Source organism: Pseudophryne corroboree, chromosome 2, assembly GCF_028390025.1.
Source record: "Pseudophryne corroboree isolate aPseCor3 chromosome 2, aPseCor3.hap2, whole genome shotgun sequence".
Taxonomy (NCBI): domain Eukaryota; kingdom Metazoa; phylum Chordata; class Amphibia; order Anura; family Myobatrachidae; genus Pseudophryne; species Pseudophryne corroboree.
This window is the reverse complement of record NC_086445.1, coordinates 503,543,415-503,567,425: the sequence shown is the minus strand read 5'-3', so window position 1 is coordinate 503,567,425 and position 24,011 is coordinate 503,543,415. Positions and strand designations below refer to the sequence as shown.

Sequence of the window (24,011 nt, the reverse complement as noted above, 5' to 3'; positions counted from 1 at the left end):
AGGATTTTAATACCTACTGATAAATCCTTTTCTCTTAGTCCGTAGAGGATGCTGAGGTCATCATAGAACCATGGGGTATAGACGGGATCCGCAGGAGACATGGGCACTTTAAGACTTTGAAAGGGTGTGAACTGGCTCCTCCCTCTATGCCCCTCCTCCAGACTCCAGTTATAGGAACTGTGCTCAGGGAGACGAACATTTCGAGGAAAGGATTTATTGTTAAACTAAGGTGAGATCCATACCAGCTCACACCTCAAGCATGCCGCACAACGTGGCATTCAACAGAACACAGGCCAACGGCATGAACACTTGCAGAACAGGCTGACTATAAACGTAACACAACATGTGTGTAACCACAACTAATATACCACAACCTGCAGATATAGTACGCACTGGGACGGGCGCCCAGCATCCTCTACGGACCAAGAGAAAAGGATTTACTGGTAGGTATTAAAATCCTATTTTCTCATACGTTCTAGAGGATGCTGGGGTCATCATAGAACCATGGGGTTATACCAAAGCTCTAGAATGGGCGGGAGAGTGCGGACGACTCTGCAGCACCGATTGTCCAAACTTAAGGTCTTCATCGGCCAAGGTGTCAAACTTGCAGAATTTTGCAAATGTGTTTGACCCCGACCAAGTAGCTGCTTGGCAAAGTTGCAATGCCGAGACCCCCCCGGGCAGCCGCCCAGGATGAGCCCACCTTTCTAGTAGAATGGGCTTTCACCGATTCCGGTAACGGCAATCCAGCCGTGGAATGAGCGTGCTGAATCGTGTTACAGATCCAGCGTGCAATGGCCTGCTTGGAAGCAGGACACCCCACCTTGTTGGGAGCATACAGGACAAACAGAGCCTCTGTTTTCCTAATCTGAGCCGTTTTGACGACGTAAATCTTTAAAGCTCTGACCACATCCAGAGATTTTGACTCAGCGAAGGCGTCAATAGCCACAGGTACCACAATAGGTTGGTTCATGTGGAAAGAGGAAACCATTTTCGGTAGAAATTGTTGACGTGTCCTCAATTAAGCTCTATCTTCATGGAAGATCAAATAAGAGCTCTTGTGAGACAAGGCCGCTAACTCAGACACCCGCCTTGCAGATGCCAAGGCCAACAGGATGACCACTTTCCAAGTGAGGAATTTCAACTCCACCTTCCGTAAAGGTTCAAACCAATGTGATTGAAGGAACTGCAACACCACATTAAGATCCCATGGTGCCACTGGAGGCACAAATGGAGGTTGGATGTGCAACACGCCTTTCACACAAGTCTGAACTTCTGAAAAGGAGGCCAATTGCTTCTGAAAGAAAACCGATAAGGCCAAAATCTGTACCTTAATTGAGCCCAATTTTAGGCCCGCATCCACACCTGCTTGTAGAAAATGGAGAAAACGACCTAGCCGAAACTCCTCCATAGGAGCCCCCTTGGATTCACACCAAGAAAAATATTTTCTCCAAATACGGTGGTAATGTTTAGATGTTACCCCTTTTCTGGCCTGAATAAGTGTGGGAATGACTTCACTGGGAATACCCTTACGGGCTAGGATATTGCGCTCAACTGCCATACCGTCAAACGTAGCCGCAGTAAGTCCTGACACATGCACGGCCCCTGTTGTAACAGGTCCTCGCGCAGAGGAAGAGGCCAGGGATCTCTTATGAGTAATTCCTGTAGATCTGGATACCAAGCCCTCCTTGGCCAGTCTGGGACAATGAGGATCGCCCAGATCTTTGTTCTTCTTATGATCTTTAGAACCTTTGTAATGAAAGGAAGTGGAGGGAATACATACACCGACTGAACCACCCACGGTGTCACCAGAGCATCCACTGCAATTGCTTGAGGGTCCCTTAACCTGGAACAATATCTCTGAAGCTTCTTGTTGAGACGAGATGCCATCATGTCTACTTGAGGAACTCCCCAACGACTTGTCACCTCTGCGAAGACTTCTTGGTGGAGGTCCCACTCTCCTGGATGGAGATTGTGTCTGCTGAGGAAGTCTGCTTCCCAGTTGTCCACTCCTGGAAGGAAGATTGCTGACAGAGCGCTTGTATGTTTTTCCGCCCAGCGGAAAATCCTTGTGGCTTCTGCCATTGCCGCTTTGCTTTTCGTTCCACCCTGGCGGTTTATGTACGCTACTGCTGTTACATTGTCCGAATGGATCAGTACAGGCAGATCTCGAAGATGTTCCACTTGCAGAAGACAAGTGGAGACAAGTTTCCTGACTTGACCATCTTCCTTGGAAGTTTTCTCCCATTGTGACTGCCCCCCAGCCTCGGAGGCTTGCATCCGTGGTCACCAGGATCCAGTCCTGTATCCCGAACCTGCGCCCCTCTAGGAGGTGAGAGCTGTGCAGCCACCACAGGAGTGATACCCTGAACTTGGAAGACAGGATTATACTCCGGTGCATGTGTAGGTGTGACCCGGACCACTTGTCCAACAGGTCCCACTGGAACACTCTGGCATGGAATATGCCAAACTGAATGGCCTCGTAGGCCGCAACCATCTTTCCCAGCAACCGAATGCATTGATGGATTGACACTCTTGCTGGTTTCAGAATTTGTTTGACCAGACTCTGAAGTTCCAGAGCCTTGTTCAATGGAAGAAAGACTCTCTGTAGTTCTGTGTCCAATATCATTCCCAAAAACGACAACCGCGTCGTCGGAATCAACTGTGATTTTGGCAAATTTAGGAGCCAACCATGTTGCTGAAGAACTGTCAGGGAGAGTGCAATGTTTTGCACCAACTGGTCCCTGGATCTCGCCTTTATCAGGAAATTGTCCAAGTATGGGATAATCGTGACTCCATGCTTGCGAAGGAGAACCATCATCTCTGCCATCACTTTGGTGAAAATCCTTGGAGCCGTGGACAGACCAAACGGCAACGTTTGAAATTGGTAATGACAATCCTGAATTGCAAATCTCAGGTAAGCCTGATGCGGAGGATAAATGGGAACATGTAAGTAGGCTTCTTTTATGTCCACAGACACCATAAAATCCCCTTCCTCCAGACTGGAGATCACTGCTCGGAGAGACTCCATCTTGAATTTGTATTTCTTTAGGTAGAAATTGAGGGATTTCAGGTTTAGTATTTGGTCCGACTGAGCCATCCGGCTTCGGGGACCACAAACAGGCTTGAATAAAAGCCTTCTCCCTGTTGTGACTGGGGAACCCCGACGATTACTTGATTTTGACACAACTTTTGTATTGCGCAGCAAACTACCTCCCTGTCCGGAAGTGAAGCTGGTAAGGCCGATTTCAAAAAACGGTGAGGGGGAACGTCTTGAAACTCCAGCTTGTACCCTTGGGATACTATTTGTAAAACCCATGGGTCTAGGTCCGAATGAACCCAAAACTGACTGAAGAGTTTGAGACGTGCCCCCACCGTTGCGGCCTCTCGCATAGGAGCCCCAACGTCATGCGGTGAAATTGGCAGAAGCCTGGGAGGACTTCTGCTCCTGGGAGCCTGACAAGGCTGATGATCATTTACCTCTTCCCCTTCCTCTAGTAGCAAGGCAGGAAGAACATCAGCCTTTTCTGTATTTATTGGGCCGAAAGGACTGCATCTGATAGTGATGCGTTTTCTTTTGTTGTGGAGGAACATAAGGTAAAAAGGATGACTTACCCGCGGTAGCAGTAGACACCAAATCATCAAGGCCGTGACCAAATAAGGCCTTACCTTTATATGGTAGAGATTCCATACTTTTCTTGGAATCAGCATCAGCATTCCATTGGTGTATCCACAACGCTCGTCTAGCTGAGACCGCCATGGCATTTGCCTTAGATCCCAAAAGACCAATATCCCTCGCAGCTTCCTTAAGGTATGCTGCAGCGTCCTTGATATAACCCAGTGTTATGAGGAAGCTATCCCTATCTAGGGTATCTATTTCAGAAGAAAAGTTGTCTGCCCACTTTTCGATAGCACTACTTACTCACGCAGACGCAATGACAGGTCTGAGTAGTGTACCTGTGGTCACATAAATGAACTTTAACGTAGTTTCCTGTTTATGATCCGCAGGATCCTTAAGGGCCGCCGTGTCAGGTGACGGGAGAGCCACCTTTTTAGACAAACGTGACAGGGCCTTGTCCACGGTGGGGGGTGACTCCCACTTTTCCCTATCCGCCGAGGGAAACGGATAATCTACCGTAATTCTTTTGGGAATCTGAAACTTTTTGTCAGGAGCTTCCCAGAGTTTTTCAAATAGCGTGTTCAGTTCAAGAGAGGGAGGAAACGTTACCTCAGGTTTCCTTTCCTTATACATACAGACCCTTTTATCAGGGACAACCGGGTCCTTAGTGATATGTAATACCTCTTTAACCGCCACAATCATGTACTGAATGCTTTTTGACAATTTTGGATCTAATCTGGAATCGCTATAGTCGACACTGGAATCAGAATCTGTGTCGGTATCAGTGTCTGCCAAATGGGCCAGCGTACGTTTCTGTGACCTGAGGGGACCTGACTTTGCAATAACATATCTTCTACAGATTTCTTCAATGCCTGGGTCTGAGACTCAGACTTATCTAGCCTCTTACTAATAAGAGCCACATTAGCATTCAAGGCGTTCAACACATTTATCCAATCCGGCGTCGGCGGTGCCAACAGGGTCACCCCCGCAGCCGTTTGTGTCCCTAATACAGCCTCCTCCTGGGAAGAGCCTTTAGCCTCAGACATGTCGACACACGTGCACCAAACACACCCAGACACACTGGGCATATAGGGGACAGACCCACAGTAAAGCCTGTCAGAGAGACACAGAGGGGATTTGCCAGCTCACACCCCAGTGCCCAAACAGCGGGTCTGAAGTGCCCAATAAACGCCCCAGACCTATAGCGCTTTTTATATAAAGTATATTGCACCAAATATAGCCAGTGCGCCCCCCCCCCCGTTTTGCACCCTGATACTTGTCAGTGTGAAGGTAGGACCAGCGTCTCTGCACCCTGATGGAGAGAAATGGCGCAGAGTAAGCTGTGAGGATGAAGCTCCGCCCCCTTAATGGCGCGCTTCCGTCCCGCTTCTTGTATGATTATACTGGCGGGGGTTTTGGGACAGTGCCTCGGCACTAATGTCCCCTCTTGCCAGATGTCCACTGAGGATTTATTAGCTGCCCAGGGCGCCCCCCCGCGCCATGCACCCTGTAGTGCTGCATGAATGTGGGAGCTTGGCGCGCAGCATCCGCGCGCTGCGGTACCTCAGATAAATGCAGTCACTGAAGTCTTCTTTTCTTCCTCTACTAAGTCTTCTGACTTCTGGCTCTGAAAGGGGGTGACGGCAGGCTGTGGGAGTGAGCATCTAGGCATACCCAGCGATCAGCACCCTCAGGAGCTAATGGTGTCCTGTAGCCAGAAGCAGAGCCCTTGAACTCACTGGAAGTGGGTCATACTCCTCTCCCACGAAGCAGGGAGACTGTTGCCAGCAGCCTCCCTGAACATAAAAAACCTAACAAAAAGTATTTTTTCAGAGAAACTCAGCAGAGCTCCCTGCAGTGCGTCCAGTCTCACTGGGCACAATTCTAAAACTGGAGTCTGGAGGAGGGGCATAGGGGGAGGAGCCAGTTCACACCCTTTCAAAGTCTTAAAGTGCCCATGTCTCCTGCGAATCCCGTCTATACCCCATGGTTCTATGAGGACCCCAGCATCCTCTAGGACGTATGAGAAAAATAAAACTAAAGAAACTGTAGGAGCTCCCCTAGCTGTGACCGGCTCCTCCAGGCACATTTTCTAAACTGAGTTCGGTAGGAGGGGCATAGAGGGAGGAGCCAGCCCACACTCTCGAACTCTTCAAGTGCCAGTGGCTCCTAGTGGACCCGTCTATACCCCATAGTACTAATGTGGACCCCAGCATCCTCTAGGACGTAAGAGAAATAGGCATTTATATATGAGGGAAAGAAACATTGAGGGAGGAAATAAAGGAGAATACAATAAGAATTAACAATTTTAATTGACAATCGTAGTGTCTTATTTTTAAAAACACATTGTGTCACCCTATGCATGTAAGTGCACAAACAACCCCAATGTGAACATATAGTGCTCCATTATGTTGCAACCACGTTTGTATGAAATTTTGGTGGTTAAAAAAACTCCACAGCATCGTGTAATACTGTATAAAGCATCTACTATGGACTTTTAAATATTGCACTAATTCTATTCGAGGGTGATAACAGCCTTAAATGTGTCTTTGGAGCTTCAATCCATAAACAACACCTTTAAAAATACTTCATCCAGGTGTAAGCAAGCAGATTTATTCACATATAGGGATGACACTCCCACAACATAGGAAATATCGAAATTACAGACTGTAACATTATTTGAATACATGCTCGGCTGCATAGAGAACTTTGCTTTGAATATATTTGGTATTCTTCAACTACCTATTTCATTTCTTTTTCAATCACATGTTCTTTCCTAACCATACTGTACTTATCTAGCTCACCTATTGAAGGTAATTAGCCAGACCAAAAAATAAAACAAAACGAAAAAAACAGAAAAGTACAGTACTTCTTAGTATACAATAGCTAGAACATACTGACAAATCAAAGAGAGATGGCTATTTCAAGGCATACCATTGTGAGAATTCTGTTCACTTCTAAAGATAATAATGAATTTCTTGATAGCGTAAAGCCTCTACTGTCACTAGAATTGCCTTAAGGAAAAGCACTCAAATGGCACTTAAAATGTACATCCGTTCTTCTAAGAGGTCAACAATCAACTTCTCTCAGAAAATAATTTCTTATCGCCCATCTGTCATTTTACTGGTAAAATACTTATTTCTACAAAATCACAGATTAAAGTTTAAATAAAATAATACATAGATGTCCAATTTAATTCCATTTCAGAACTTCCACTCATCATTCTGCAAATGTATTGATCAATACACGAGAAAAGAGTTAATATAGCGAAGGAAAATGAAGAACAAGAACAGCAGACATTACATTATATAAGGGCAGACCCCAGGTCTACGAGCACACTGTGTGAGACATTTTGGACTCTTCCCTACCCAATACAATAACATCCATAATTAATACTATAATTAATACTACACAGGGGCTACTTCGGCAGTAGGTGCCTTTAAGGAACACCACAAATGCGTCCTGTGCCCATGCAGAGTCACAGTTGCAGATGCACACAAAGAAAAAAGTTTATTGAAAATGTAGTGAGCATTCCTGGGCACTGACAAGAAGATGTCTTAGGGAACACTTGGAGATGGTTCATCTTATGGGCCTGTTATAGGAGTGCTGTGGGTGTGTAGTGAAAGTGGTTGCGTAACACAGACTGCCCACATTGGAGGCCATAATCTTACAGAGAAACTACATCTGCCATAGTGCTGGTGCAAGTTTTCATGGTGCACCTAAAGTAGCACCAGTTTCAGTTCTTGCACTATCATACAGATGTGACACCTGTCATCTTACAATCTAATCAAGGTCGTTTGCAAGGATTAGTGTGATGACAGATGTGCACATGCACTGCGCATGCACCCATGATGCCTAGGATTGAATGGATCCAGGCACACCTGCAAACAGATCACAGCCGGACGCAAATAGCAGCAATGATGGCATATTTGCACCCACAATCCGTTCAAGGGTAATATGAGAAGTGGCACATCTGTGTGCATGGATGTACACCAGGGAAGGGAAATAAAAAGACACACTGAGGTCATTTACTAAGATGGGAGTTCTATTTAAGATGGGATGTTGTCCATAGCAACCAATCAGATTCCAGGTATGCTCTTCTAGTAGGTGCTAGATAAATGAGAAGTAGAATCTGATTGGTTGCAATGGACAACATCCCATCTTAAATAGAACTCCCATCTTAGTAAATTTACCCCATTGTCCAACGAGGAAAATAAAATACACATTATTTGCCTACATAGAAGAATGACCTGATATGATGACAGATAAGATAAGAAACGTGCCGTGCCCTAGTGCCTGCCAAATACTGCGGTGAAGAGGCAGCGCACAGCGTTCCTCTAATATATTTAGAATTGCGGATGTGGTTGCTATCAGTCATTGGTACAGACAGTGGCCTCCCTGTAACTCCTATGGGATGGCGGCTACTGCACTTGAATGGTCCTCATGGTGTCAACCACAGTCAACATTATATGTTGTGATGGCTCACCGCACATTTAAAGTCAGTGCCTCTTAATTTTAAGAAACTGGCTGGTTGATATGGTTTACAAGCATTTGAAAACATTACCTGCAGTCTGAAAAAAAGTTCTAGATCCTGACATAATATGAACACAACTAGACATGTGCTGCAATTCAACATGTCTGTGCAAGAATATCTGCCCTCAAATGCTTTACAAGGAGACTTCACCTATTAGTGCCAGGTGATTGCTCTTCTGAAAACAAGCTGTCCCAGGGAAGAAGTCCTCTGAAGTGCGAAGTGGAACGGATCAGTCTCATGCAGAAGTTAGAGACTTCCACATATACTGTATATTTGTCTGATCCTTGTATAATGTTGCCAATATACAACTTTTTAGACCTCTGTATTTCTATTTTAGAAATATTCCAATTCTATCCCTTATCCTCTCCTAGTATTGCTGTAGAGGGAATGATGAGGTAATGATCTCTCCTAAGATACCTCTTTACTACAGTACATCCAGGCCGGCGACAGGTGAGGGGGACAAAGGGGACAACCAGTACTGGGCCCCTGAGGGTAAGGGGAACAAAAAATGGGTACGCAGCTCCTGACAATGCATTTAAGGTGAATGTGCCAGCTTCCCGCAATTTAAGTTATAAAATATCAATTTGATGGCGCACACTCGTTCACCACCAGCGCCATACCCCTAATATCATAAGGATTTAAAAAAGCATTTGACACTCATTCCTTTACAAAGGATATGCTTTTTGGACCAGAGCTAGATAAAATTATGTGTCCACCAGAGGGAAAAGCTATTTTTGTCCTCATCAGTTTAAAGGAATGGTTTTTCATCCAGCTCGGTCATTTCGTTTCAGGGAAGAACCAGAGGGAAGGTTGTTGCAGGGGACCAAGCCCTGGCAGAACTTTGGGCCCATGGGAAAAAGGTAAGCATAGCCATATTAAGACTGGTAGGAACACAGAGGGCAACAAAGTTGTGGGAACCTCCACCAAAAAATTGCTGCTGTCTGTTCCTGCTTCCTATAATTCTACCTTGAAGGCCTCCCTCTCCCATGTGCATTGCAGAGAATAAAAAGAAGGATGGGATTTTATACATATCAGTTTTTTGTTGTTGGGGTTTTTTTGAAAAAAAAAAAGCAGAGGGTACAGAAATGAAAATGAGGGGAAGGCGGGGGGGGGGGGGGGGGGGAAATCAGGTATAAATTGATGCACTGAGTTACAGATTTAAACAATAATATCACAGTTAAAAGTTTCTTGTAACATATGCATTAAACATTGTTAGAACAAGTTCTAAGGGAATCAATAGGGGGGATACCCAGATCTGCAAAGAATTCTACGCTAGTTAAATGACGTAGGGAGAGAGGAAAATTTGGATGTGTTGGTACAGGGAAAAGAAAGCGGGAATGAAAGAGGAACTCTGGAAATTGTTTCAGCTGTGTTAAAACAAACTTTAAACCAGGGAGAGAGGAGAACTCAAGAAAAAAGCGAATCACAGGTTTCAAAAATAGGCCAAACAATCGCTCTAAACCTTGAAAGAGTGAGGGAGATGATCATGTACAGTGATATATACTGGTAATATTCGCATAAGAATAGATTTGCCACAATTTATTAATCAGAGCAGGAAACGAGATTAGGTCCAACTGTTTCATGTTGACTGATATAAGATGCGTGGCCACGATGCGGACAAAATTCATGAATTTCTGGGAGGTTTTATGAATATCAAGTTAAAATCTGTTTTTGATGCAGAAGCCAGGCGGCTCCTTCAGGCCACTCCTAAATCTAACATCTTTGAATCTGCACCTTTGTATAGCCAGATTCAAGATGGAATCTTTAAGGTTTGTCATTTCTGAGACATAAAAGATTCCTACCTGCATGTGCATATCTGGATAAATCAACAGTCTCTGCAAAGATTCACAATTCGGTCATGTCATTTTCAGTTCAGGGAATGCCCCTTTGGCATTGCCACAGTCCTACAGACAAATGTGATGGAGGTTATGGCGGCTTTTCTCAGATTTTAGTGGACTACAATAAACCCTGATTATTTACTAATAAATGCAAGGTCTCCTGAAATTCTGTTAGAACATGTAAGTGAAACTGAACGGGTGGTCCTACAGCCTTATGGCTAGATCATAAACTAGGTTCCACATTAATCAGGATATTGTAGTCCTTGTTTTAGAGTCCAATCATTCTTTGACTGTAGTAAGAACTGTAAGGATTTAAGTTCAGAGGATGAAAGAATTTGTCATACAGATAGTCTTTTTGTGTAGTATAAATTTCGGAAAAGAAGCTAGCCAGCCTCTAAGCAGACTATCGCTTTGTGGATTACCAAGGTAATCCGTCAGGCCTATGTGGGAGCAGGTTTTCAGGTTCCAGAAATTTTGATGGCTCATTTCTATAGGTCAGTAGTTGGCTTCATGGGTTAGATAGGCATGGGACCACTGTTGAACAGCTCTGCAAAGCAATGACATGGTCTTTTGTACATACTGTACTTTCTCAAAATGTTACAAATGTGATACTTTCGTATCTAAAGATGCTAGTTTTGGGTGGAAAGTGCTTTCCACTACCCGGGAGTATAACCCACCTTTAGGGACCCCCAGTATATCCAGTATCTCCCAGGAAGAAAGAGATCTGGATTTTTTATTCACCATGAAATCACTTTCTAAAATTCCACGCGGGACACTGGACGACCTCTCTTAAGCTCCTCAGTGTTTATGGTATGTTTGGCCTTTGGGGGGTAGTTCAGGTTTGTATGCTAAACACCATGTTGCACTGCAGGCGAGGAAGATATAACATGTGCAGAGAGATTTAGATTTGGTTATGTTGATTCTATGCATGGTAAATACTGGCTGCTTAATTTTTACACTGCAATTTAGATTTCAGTTTGAATACATCCCACCCAAATCTAACTCTTTCTGCACATGTTACATCTGCCCCAGCCGCAGTGTCCTGAATCTTATTTACAAGATGTAGGGAGGTACGTATGCTACTGATATAATGTAACCGCTAATTACATGTTGCCCCATTTACTTTCATCAGAAAATATAGGGCACTGGTCTGTCAAAAAAGATAGGTTCCCTCCCTACCATAAAAAAAAGATTTTGGAGTCAGGGGTGGCCCCCCCCCCTCTCTGTAAGGGCCCGGAACACCAGTCCACACAGTCCCCCCCTGATGACTGCCCTGGTTATTGGCCCTAATGGTGAATAGCTCTCAATATGTGGGGTTCCTTGGTACTGATCCACTAACAATTTGTCTAAATTGTCAAAATAATTATTTCATGGCATTTTCCTTTACAAAAACTAGAACCCAACCCAGGTGTGTAAGTTCATCCCAGTGGCCCGTAAGCAAGTTGGAGTCGTCCCCCACCTCCTTAAAAACACAAAAAGGAAAAAAAATATGGTGTGCTAGAGAGTGTGTGTGTATAACACACATGGCTTACTTACTGTAATTATATAGATAGCACTCTCAGCTAGTCTACAGGGACCGGGGCCCACAGTATAATGGCAGGGCTCTAGCTATGCCAGTGATGGCTAACCTTGACACTCCAGCTGTTGTTGAACTACATATCCCAGCATGCCCTGCGATAGTTTTGTTATTTGGCCATGCTAAAACTGATGCAGGGCATGCTGGGATGTGTAGTTCAACAACAGCTGGAGTGTCAAGGTTAGCAATCACTGAGCTATGCTGTGTGACAACGGCTGGTGGGTCAGGGTCAGACTCACTAGATTCAGCCATCTGCGGTATGCAGAATTAGTGTTCATCGGTCTCACAGTCCAGCAGCAGCGGCGGGTGCACCATCACTTGCTGCAGCACAGGCTGAGTGGTACCAGGCATGGGGCCATCCTGTCACCTATTACAGGTTTTAGCATGGCTCCCGGTACAGAGAAGATTAACTCTGCAGCAGCAGGTGTGCAGCAGAGATCCACTGGAAGAGCAGTAGTCACAGTTGGATCCTGATGTGAACCATACATGTGCTGCTGTACATGTAGGTGCACCTTCAGGGTTTGGAGCCCGGAGGCAAGCGTCTCCATTGCCCCTGGGAGTTACGCCCCTGACCCAACTTTAAACACTCCATAACAGTGCTTATTCTACTGCCATACACAATGGGCCTGATTCATGTTTTTAAGTAATGCAAATAACCAGGCAACTGGGCAAAACCATGTTGCACTGCAGGTGGGGCAGAGAGATGTAGATTTGGGTGGGGTATGTTCAAGCTGAAATCAAAATTGAAGTATAAAAATAAAGCAGTCAGTATTTACCATGCACAAAAAATATAACCCAACCAAATCTATATCTCTCTGCACATGTTACAACTGCTCCAACTGAAGTGCAACATGGTTTTGCCTAGTTACTTGATAAATTGCATGAATTAGGCCCAAAGTGCTGTTTTGCTTAATAACAAAATCACATTGTTATTAGCTAGGTTACTTAATGTTAGTTAAACAGTGCTTTTCATTAACGAAATACTGAGCACTACAAATTCAATTCCAAAGGTACTGATTTCAGTTAAAGTACAGTGGGGCAGATGTATTAACCTGGAGAAGGCATAAAGAAGTGATAAACCAGTGATACGTGCAAGGTGATGAACCAGCCAATCAACTCCAATATGTAAATTAACAGTTAGCAGCTGATTGGCTGGTGCATTTATCACCTTACACATATCACTGGTTTATCACTTTCTTATGCCTTCTCCAGGTTAATACATCTGCCCCTATAACTGCTACAGGTGTAATATGAAGCAACTAGTGAGCTCCAGTTATAAGTACAGGTTGAGTATCCCATATCCAAATATTCCGAAATACGGAATATTCCGAAATACGGACTTTTTTGAGTGAGAGTGAGATAGTGAAACCTTTGTTTTTTGATGGCTCAATGTACACAAACTTTGTTTAATACACAAAGTTATTAAAAATATTGTATTAAATGACTTTCAGGCTGTGTGTATAAGGTGTATATGAAACATAAATGAATTGTGTGAATGTAGACACACTTTGTTTAATGCACAAAGTTATAAAAAATATTGGCTAAAATTACCTTCAGGCTGTTTGTATAAGGTGTATATGAAACATAAATGCATTCTGTGCTTAGATTTAGGTCCCATCACCATGATATCTCATTATGGTATGCAATTATTCCAAAATACGGAAAAATCCGATATCCAAAATACCTCTGGTCCCAAGCATTTTGGATAAGGGAGACTCAACCTGTATAATTAAAATAGTACAGACAGGTGTGTGTGTGTGTTTCCTGGTTGATAACAGACATGAACACTGCACTGTTACTCTTTTTATTAAATAAATATACCATGCCCAGAAATAGTTTATAACTTCAAAGTGCTTTCCAGATACAAGGAATTAATAATTACTTGCAATATATCTTTTTGTTTTCCATCTGAAGCATCATATGTAAACAGCTGTCATTTTAGTACAAATGTCATACAGTACATAAGATTAGGTGAAACGTTACATTAAGAAGTGTACAATTGCCAATCTTTGTACAGAGATAATAATCAGATAAGTGATACTATTGCACTGAGCAACAGACAAAAAAAATAAAAGCTGCACATTGAGGAAAACACCAGAAAATAGAATTTCAATTACCTACCGGTCCTTTTCTCCTAGTCCGTAGAGGATACTGGGGATCCATTTAGTACCATGGGGTATAGATGGGTTCCCTAGGAGCCATGGGCACTTTAAAAATTTGATAGTGTAGGCTGAACCAAACAACAATACTTAACCAAGTAACAGAGCAGGAAGAACGAAGCACTGGGAGGGCGCCCAGTATCCTCTATGGATGACAAGAAAAGGAATTACCGGTAGGTAATTAAAAACAGGATTTTAATACCTGCCGGTAAATCCTTTTCTCCTAGTCCGTAGAGGATGCTGGGGTCCACTTTAGTACCATGGGGTATAGACGGTTCCGCAGGAGCCATGGGCACTTTAAGACTTTTTCAGAGTGTGAACTGGTTCCTCCCTCTATGCCCCTCCTCCAGACCTCAGTATAGGAACTGTGCCCAGGGAGACGGACATTTTGAGGAAAGGATTTACTTTTAAGATAACGGTGAGATTCATACCAGCTCACACTTCAACCATGCCGCACACATGGCATTCAACAAAACACATGCCAACGGGCATGAACATTACAGCAACCGTGCTGAAAACATTTTTAACAAACTAACAACTGCAGGTAAAGTACGCATCCTCTACGGACTAGGAGAAAAGTATTTACCGGTAGGTATTAAAATCCTGTTTTCTCATACGTCCTAGAGGATGCTGGGGTCCACTTCAGTACCATGGGGTTATACCAAAGCTCCAGTACGAGCAGGAGAGTGCGGATGACCCTGCAGCATCGATTGACCAAACTTGAGGTCCTCATCGGCCAAGGTGTCAACTTGTAAAACTTAGCAAATGTGTTTGCCCCTGACCAAGTAGCTGCTCGGCAAAGTTGTAACGCAGAGACCCCCCGGGCAGCCGCCCAGGATGAGCCCACCTTTCTAGTAGAATGGGCATGCACCGAATTCGGTATCAGCAATCCTTCCGTGGAATGAGCGTGCTGAATCGTACCTCTGATCCAGTGCGCAATGGTCTGCTTAGAAGCAGGACACCTAATCTTGTTGGGAACATACAGTACAGGACAAACAGAGCCTCTGTTTTCCGTATTCGAGGTGTTCTTGCAACATAAATTTTAAAAGCTCTGACCACATCCAGGGACTTTGAACCAGCTAAGGTGTCAGTAGCCACTGGCACCACAATAGGTTGGTTCATATTGTGGTGGTTCATAGAGAAAGAAGAAACCACCTTAGGAAGAAATTGCTGACGAGTTCTTAACTCAGCACTATCTTCATGGAAAATCAAGTACGGGCTCTTGTGAGACAAGGCCCCTAACTCCGACACCCTTCTTGCAGATGCCAAGGCCAACAGCATGACCACTTTCCAAGTGAGAAACTTCAATTATATCTCCTGGAGAGGTTCAAATCAATCCGATTGAAGGAACTGCAACACCACGTTAAGGTCCCATGGTGCCACAGGAGGCAGAAATGGAGGTTGGATGTGCAGAACCCCTTTCACGAGGGTCTGAACTTCCGGAAGGGAGGCCAATTGTTTCTGAAAGAAAACGGACACGGACGAAATCTGGACCTTGATTGAACCCAATCGTAGGCCCGCATCCACACCCACATGAAGAAAATGGAGAAAACGTCCTAACTGAAACTCTTCCGTTGGAGCCTTCTTGGTTTCACACCAAGAAACATATTTTCTCCAAATACGGTGGTAATGTTTAGACGTTACCCCTTTCCTGGCCTGAATCAGAGTGGGAATGATTTCTTTGGGAATACCCTTTCGGGCTAGGATCCGGCGCTCAATAGCCATGCCGTCAAACGTAGCCGCGGTAAGTCTTGACATATGCATGGCCCCTGCTGCAGCAGGTCCTCGCGAAGAGGAAGAGACCGGGATCTTCAATGAGCAACTCCTGAATATCTGGATACCAAGCCCTCCTTGGCCAGTCCGGGACCACGAGGATCGCTCGAACCGTTGTTGTTCTTATTACCTTGAGAACTTTCGGTATGAGTGGAAGTGGAGGGAAGACATATACCGACCGAAACACTCACTGGGTCACTAGTGCATCCACTGCTATTGCTTGAGGGTCTCTCGACCTGGAACAATATCTCTGAAGCTTCTTGTTGAGACGAGATGCCATCATGTCTACTTGAGGAACTCCCCAAAGACCTGTCACCTCTGCGAAGACTTCTTGGTGGAGGCCCCATTCTCCTGGATGGAGATCGTGTCTGCTGAGGAAGTCTGCTTCCCAGTTGTCCACTCCCGGAATGAAAATTGCCGACAGAGCTCTTGCACGTCTTTCTGCCCAGAGAAGGATATTTGCTCTGCTTTTCGTTCCGCACTGACGGTTTATGTACGCGACTGCTGTTACATTGTCCGAATGGATCTGTACGGGTTGATCTTACAGAAGAAGGCCATTGTAAATGGCTCTCAATTCCAGAACGTTTATGTGAAGACAAGTTTCTTGACTTGACCATCTTCCTTGGAAGCTTTCCCCCTGTGTGACTGCTCCCCAGTCTCGGAGATTTGCATCCGTGGTTACTAGGACCCAGTCCTGAATCCCGAACCTGCGTCCCTCTAGTAGGTGAGAACTGTGTAGCCACAACAGGAGCGAAATTCTGGCTTTGGATGATAGGATTATCCTCTGGTGCATGTGAAGATGAGATCTGGACCACTTGTCCAACAGGTCCCACTGGAATACTCTGGCATGGAATCGGCCAAACTGTATGGCCTCGTAGGCCGCTACCATCTTTCCCAACAACCGAATGCATATGAATCGACACTCTTGTTGGTTTCAGAATTTGTTTGACCATTCTCTGGATTTCCAGAGCCTTTTCTACTGGAAGAAATACACTCTGTACTTCTGTGTCCAGTATCATCCCCAGAAAGGACAATCTTGTCGTCGGTTCCAACTGTAATTTTGGAAAATTTATGATCCAACCGTGTTGTTGAAGTACTGTCAGGGAGAGTGCAATGTTCTGCACCAACCTTTCCATGGACCTCGCTTTTATCAGGAGATCGTCCAGGTAAGGAATTATACAGACTCCTTTCTGTCGAAGGAGGACCATCATCTCCGCCATCACCTTGGTGAACACCATCGGTGCCATGGAGAGTCCAAACGGCAACGTCTGAAATTGGTAATGACAAACCTGCATCGCGAATCTCAGATAAGCTTGATGCGGAGGATAAATGGGAACATGTAAGTAGGCATCTTTTATGTCCACTGACACCATGAAGTCCCCTTCCTCCAGACTGGAAATCACTGCCCTCAGAGATTCCATTTTGAACTTGAACCTTTGCAGGTAGAGATTCAGAGTTTTTAGGTTTAGAATCGGTCTGAACGAGCCATCCGGCTTTGGAACTATGAATAGGCTTGAATAAAACCCTTCTCCTTGTTGTAACAAGGGAACCAGGACAATAACTTGATCCTGACACAATTTTTGTATTGCTGCCGCTATCACATCCCTGTCTGGGATAGAAGCTGGTAAGGGCGATTTGAAAAATCGGCATGGGGGAATGTCTTGAAACCCCAGTTTGTACCCGTGGGACACTATTTGTAAGACCCACGGGTCCAGGCCAGATTGAACCCAGAACTGACTGAAGAGTTTTAGACGTGCCCCCACCTGAGCGGACTCCCACAAGGGAGCCCCAGCGTCATGCTGAAGATTTGGCAGAAACAGAAGTTGATTTATGCTCCTGTGATCCTGTAGACGCTGCAAACTTTTTTACTTTTCACCTTCCTTTACCCGCAAAGAAAGGGGAACCTTTTCCCTTTTTGTATTTATTGGGCCGAAAGGACTGCATCTGAGAGTGATGTGTCTTTTTCGCCGGTGCAGGAGCATTAGGCAAGAATGTCGACTTACCTGCGGTAGCCGCAGAATCTAAAGCATCCAGCCCATATCCAAACAAGGCCTCACCTTTATACGGGAGAGCTTCCATATTCCTTTTGGAATCTGCGTCAGCATCCCATTAGCGAATCCACAACGCCCTCCGTGCTGAGACTGCCATGGTAGCGGCTCTTGATCCAAAGAGACCAATATCTTTCATGGCTTCTAGCATGTATGCAGCAGCGTCTTTGATATGACCTAACGTTAGGAGTATCTCGTCTCTATCTATTGTGTCAATGTCTGATGACAAGTTTTCTGACAACTTTTCAATAGCACTACTCACCCACGCACAAGCAATGGTAGGCCTGAGTAGTGTCCCATTGGCCACATAAATAGATTTCAACGTATTCTCCAACTTGTGGTCTGCCGGCTCCTTCAGTGAAGCCGTCCCAGGCACAGGGAGAATCACCTTCTTTGTTAACCGTGACAGGGCACTGTCTAAAATGGGGGGTGACTCCCACCTTTTCCTGTCCTCTGCAGGGAAATGGTAAGCTACCTGAATTCTTTTGGGAATCTGAAAATTCTTTTCAGGGTTTACCCAGACTCCCTCAAAGAGAGTGTTCAGCTCATGAGGTGGAGGAAAAGTTACGTTAATTTTCTTTTCTTTATAAAAGTTAACCTTCTCCTGACGTAAAGGAGGGGGCTCCGTAACTTCTAACACCTCCTTTATAGCAACAATCATGTATTGCATGTTTTTTGCTAACTTTGGATCTATTCCCCTGGAAATACTAGTGTCAACACAGGAATCAGAGTCCGTGTCGGTATCAGTCTGTACAACCTATGTAAATGACCTTTTATGTGACCCAGAGGGGTCCCCTGTGGATGAAAAGGCAGAACTATTAAAAATCACATCTTCGACAGATTTTCTCCAGTTTTCTGCATGAGACTCAGACTTATCCAATCTCTTACTGATATGATTCACACTATCACGTAATTCTTTCACCCATTCAGGCTCATGGTGTGCCGGCAGCGCCACCACATTACAACTCTGTGTCCCTAAAATGGCTCCCTCAGGGAAGAGCTCCCTGCCTTAGACATGTCACACACGTGCACAATCACACCAAAGACACTCCAGGGCTTAATGGGGACAGACCCACAGTAAAGTCTGTCAGAAGGACACAGAAAGGAATTGCCAGTTCACAACTGAGCGCCAAAAGAAAAAATCCCTGTGTCGCGTACTTTGTACACAGAGACAAAATTCCTGTGTCGCTTACTTTTTACACAGAGATCTTCAAGCGCTTTATATTACGAATAATGTTTTAGCACCAAATATTACATTTCCCCCCCCCCCCTTTTTTTGCACCCTGATGTTTGATTCAGAGGTGGAGAGGAGGATCAGCGTTTCTTGCCCAGCAGCTGCTGGGAGAAAATGGCGCTGAGCAGTGTGCTGGCTGCCTGAGGAAGAAGCCCCGCCCCCTGTAACGGCACATTTTTCCTCAGCTTTAGAATAGATATTTATACTGGCGGGGGTGTAGGACAGTGTAAATACAAAGTATGCTACGTTTTGCCAGTGAGAGTAGGTTTAATGCTGCCCAGGGTGCCCCCCCCCCCACCCTGCTGTGCACTGTGTTATGGATAGCATGTTCGCGCAGCGTTCCCACTCGCTGCGCGGTACCTTGAGCCGTCACGATGACCGGAGTTCCCTCTCTGCAGATCTCCGGTAATAATACTCACACGTCTTCTGACTTCTGGCTCTGTTAGGGGTGTGCTGTGGGAGTGAGCGCGTAGCCGCAGCTAGTGCTCAGGAGCTAATTGTGTCCTGTCAGCAAGAAGCAGAGCCATGAAACTCTTTAGGAAGTTGGTTCCTACTTCTTCCCCCTAAGTCCCACGAAGCAACCTAACAAAGTCTTTCAGTGAAACTCAGTAGAGCTCCACTGGAGTGCGACCAGTCTGCCTGGGCACATTTTCTAAACTGAGGTCTGGAGGAGGGGCATAGAGGGAGGAGCCAGTTCACACTCTGGAAAAGTCTTAAAGTGCCCATGGCTCCTGCGGAACAGTCTATACCCCATGGTACTGAAGTGGACCCCAGCATCCTCTAGGACGTATGAGAAATTCTATTTTCTCTTACGTCCTAGAGGATAGTGGGGATCCATTTAGTTCCATGGGGAAGTACCAAAGCTTCTAAACCGGGTGGGAGAGTGCTCAGGGTCCTGCAGAACTGAGTGACCAAACTGAAGGTCATCAGAGGCCAAGGTATCGAACTTGTAAAACTTTGCAAACGTGTTCGAACCTGACCAAGTAGCTGCTCGACAGAGCTGTAAAACCGAGACACCCTGGGCAGCCACCCAAGAAGAACCCACCGACCTAGTAGAGTGGGCCTGTACAGATTTTAGAACCGGCAAGCCTGCCATGGAATAAGCAGGCTGGATAGTGAGCCTGATCCAGCGTGCAATAGACTGCTTTGAAACAGGACACCCAATCTAATGGGATTGTAAAGAACAAACTGCGAGTCCGATTTCATGTGACGAGCCGTTCTCTTCACAAACACCTTCAAAGCCCTCACAACATCCAAAGACTTTGAAGTAACAGAGGCGTCGGTCACAACCGGAACCACAATTGGTTGGTTGATGTGAAATGCCGACACCACCTTAGGAAGTGTCGAAGTCGGAAAATATTACAGTACACACATCACGTGCAAACACCACACAGATGGCCTCTGTGCGCGTACTTGTTCTGTCGTGCGTGCGCATATTCGCAAGTTGCGTATGACCGCTCACGCGGTCCTACGTATTAGCGCGTGGTATGAGTAATTACGGTAGCATTTGTATTCGCATGGAAAAGCCACAAAGACATATCTCATATTTAATCCACATAGTGCACAATGTACACATAGCCCACACGCACCACACCAGCAAGTTATACTTGTTTAAAAGGTACAACAACAAAGGGATTCACCTTTACAGGATATGAGGGGACAGCATTAGGTTATGAGGTGGTGTTTGGTATCCAACTGTAAGGTATTTTAAGGGCAACATTCCGGTAGCAGTTTGCAGAAGATAGCACGCTCCTGCGCATAATTATGCGCAGAAACAGGATATTAATATTATACTGTGTTTACTGTACTCTGATATTCGGCGGGAACCCAGTGGAGACCAACTGCAAGCACAGCTGGACCAGACATCGCCCACCTATTCAAACCAACCTATGACCCTTCCTGTACTGTAAATGACCAGCCCTTTGACCTATAGATGAAGAGGTTACAGTTTCTATTGTATTGTGTTTTGACCAACTGTATAAAAGCCAAGCTGCTTAGCCGGTCATTGATCTCTCTCTGAAGGTCATCTTGCTTGATTGACTGAGCACCGGGACTGTGTGGTGCTGGCGAAACAAAACATATGTACCATTGATTGTAGCCTCTTTTCTGTTATTGTGATTGTATATCTGTTGTAACCCCCTTTCAGCAATTATATGTTGGTGGGTCGGATCCCAACATCTTAAATACAATTGGTGTCGTGTCTCATTCCTGCTAAGGTTTAAAGTGTATTACAGCCACACGTGTAGCTGCATTGTGCTCTCAGTGTGTCGGTGTGTGTGTGTATGCACAGCGTGTACTTTGTACGTCCGTTGCGGCGTGTGTACGCAAAGTGCGTACACGGTACGGGCCTTTGTACGCTGAGTAAAAAGTACGTAGGTTAAGGATTACATACAGCGGCCGCAGCGGCTCGAATTTAAGTGTATTGAGTGTATTAAGGTATTGCTTTTAGTCCTGTAAGTAAATCAGCATTTACAGAAGAAATTGCTGACGATTCCTGAGTTCAGCTCTGAATTTATGGAACAGTAAACAGCGACTCTTGTGAGACAACGCCCCCAGTTCCGACACACGTCTTGCAGAAGCCAAGGACAACAGTGTGACGGTCTTCCACGTAAGATATTTTACGTCTACTTCCTGTAAAGGTGCAAACCAGTCCGAGTGGAGGAACTGCAGCACCAAATTTAGATCCCAAGGTGCTGTGGGAGGCACAAAGTGAGGCGGGATGTGCAGAATCCCTTTCAAGAACGACTGGACCTCAGGAAGAGACGCCAATTGTTTTTGAAAGAAAATGGACAAGGCAGAACTCTGGACTTTTATGGAGCCTAGACGTAGGCCCACATCCACACCCAACTGCAGAAAAAGCAGGAAACGTCCAAGATGAAATTCTGCAGCAGAATATTTTCTGCTCTCATACCAAGAGACTTATTTCTTCCAAATACGGTGGTTACCCCCTTTCCTGGCTTGGATCATAGGGAGTCATTCCTAGCTGCCGCAGGTGTGTCGTATGGGTACAATGAGCATCGTGCGTTTGCACAGAGTGTAACGAACATTCCAGTCGCACGGCCGAACGCAGGAAGATTGACATGAAGTGGGCGTTTCTGGGTGTCAACTGACCGTTTTCAGGGAGTGCTTAGAAAAACGCAGGCATGGCAGAAAAAAACGCAGGCGTGGCTGGGCGGGTGTGTGACATCAAAAGCCGCCCCTCCGTCGTTAGAATCAACGCACATGAAGAGTAACTACAGGGCTGGTCTTGTTTTGCACAAAAAGATTTTGCAGGCGCTCTGCTGCACAAGCGTTCGCACTTCTGCAAAGCAAAAATATATTCCCAGTGGGCGGCGACAATCCGTTTGCACGGCTGCTAAAAACTGCTAGCGAGCGATCAACTCGGAATGACCCCCATAGTCGTGATGAACTTGTCAGGAATACCTCTCCTGGCTAGAATCAGTCGTTCAACCTCCATGCCATCAAATGAAGCCGTGTCAAGTCTTGATAGACGAATGGCCCCTGTTGCAGGAGATTCTCGCTAAGAGGTAGAGGCCACGGATCTTCCAGGAGCATCTACAGAAATTCCGCGTACCAGGCCCTTCTTGGCCAATCTAGAGCAATCAGAATTGCTTGAACTTTTTCCCTTTTTTTTCTTTTCAGAATTCGTGGGATCAGCGGAAGAGGAGGGAACACGTACATGATCTGATAGAGCCATGGAGTTGTCAGAGCGTCCACCACCTCCGCCTGTGGGTCTCTCGACCTGGAACAATACCGCTTGAGCTTCTTGTTGAGACGAGAGGCCATCATGTCGATATGTGGACATCCCCATCGACATGTCAAGCACCTAAACACCTCCGGGTGAAGGCCCCACTCCCCCGGGTGCAGGTCGTGTCTGCTCAGGAAGTGTGCTTCCCAGTTGTCTACTCCCGGAATTAAGACCGCCGACAATGCCACAGCGTGTTTTTCTGCCCAGAGGAGAATTCTTGATACCTCTGACATTGCTGCTCTGCTCTTCATTCCTCCCTGTCGGTTTATGTACATTACTGCCGTCACATTGTCCGACTGAACCTGAATGGCCCGATCTTGAAGAAGATATGAGGCCTGCAGAAGGGCGTTGTAAACAGCCCTGAGTTCCAGAATGTTGATTGGAAGGACGTCTTCCTGACTTGACCATCTTCCTTGAAACTGCACCCCCTGGGTGACCGCTACCCAACCTCTGAGGCTTGTGTCTGTGGTTAGCAGAATCCAATTTTGAATCCCGAACCTTCGGCCCTCGATTAGGTGAGAAATCTGTAGCCACCACAGAAGGGAGATTCTGACCTTTGGCGACAGACGGATCCTTTGGTGCATGTGAAGATGCGATCCGAACCATTTGTCCAACAGATCCAGCTGGAAGAGCCTCGCATGAATGAAACCTTCTGTACTGAAGCGCCTCGTAAGAGGCCACCGTTTTCCCCAGAATACGAATGCATAGATGCACCAATATCCGGGTTGGCTTCAGGACATCCCGAACCATCGACTGGATTACCAATGCCTTTCTGCGACTCTGTGTCCAGTATCATTCCCAGAAATGGGTGTCTCCGAGTTGGCTCTAAGTGAGATTTCAGGAGAAGTAGAATCCACCCGTGATCCAGGAGTAGTTTGGTTGTGAGACCAATGCTGTCCAACAACCGCTCCCTGGATGGTGCCCTTATCAGAAGATTGTCCAGGTACGGAATTATGTTCAGTACCTGCTTGCGAAGGAGAAACATCATCTCTGCCATCACCTTCGTGAAAACCCTCTGTGCTGTGGAGAGACCAAATGGCAGGGCCTCGAACTGGTAGTGACAATCCTGTAGTGCAAAGTGTAGGTAAGCTTGGTAGGCTGCCAGATCGGAATGTGAAGGTATGCATCCTTGATATCCAGAGACACTTTGAATTCCCTCTCCTCCAGACCTTAGATAACCACTCAGAGACTCCATCTTGAATTTGAACACTCGCAACTACCCCTTGTTGCACAGATGAGGTGGAACTAAAACAATGACCTGAGTCTGTACCAGTTTTTGAATGGCATCCTGTAAGGTTATACTTGCCTCTTGTGAAGCTGGTAAGCCTCATTTGGAGAATCTGTGAGGAGGGAGCTCCAGTCTGTATCCCTGGGAAATAAGATCTATGACCCAAGGATCCTGGCATGTTGTCCAAATGTGACTGAAATTCTTTAGTCAGGCTCCCACCTGCCAGTCTTCCAGGCCACGCGGTCCACCGTCAT

General features: G+C 45.6%; 1 protein-coding gene across 7 annotated transcripts in view; it reads right to left on the bottom strand.

The window, feature by feature from the left end:
* Nucleotides 1-24,011, bottom strand: part of BCAS3 (BCAS3 microtubule associated cell migration factor) — a 2,144,796-nt gene that overhangs the window by 1,301,695 nt on the left and 819,090 nt on the right. The gene's annotated exons all lie outside the window — the stretch shown is intronic.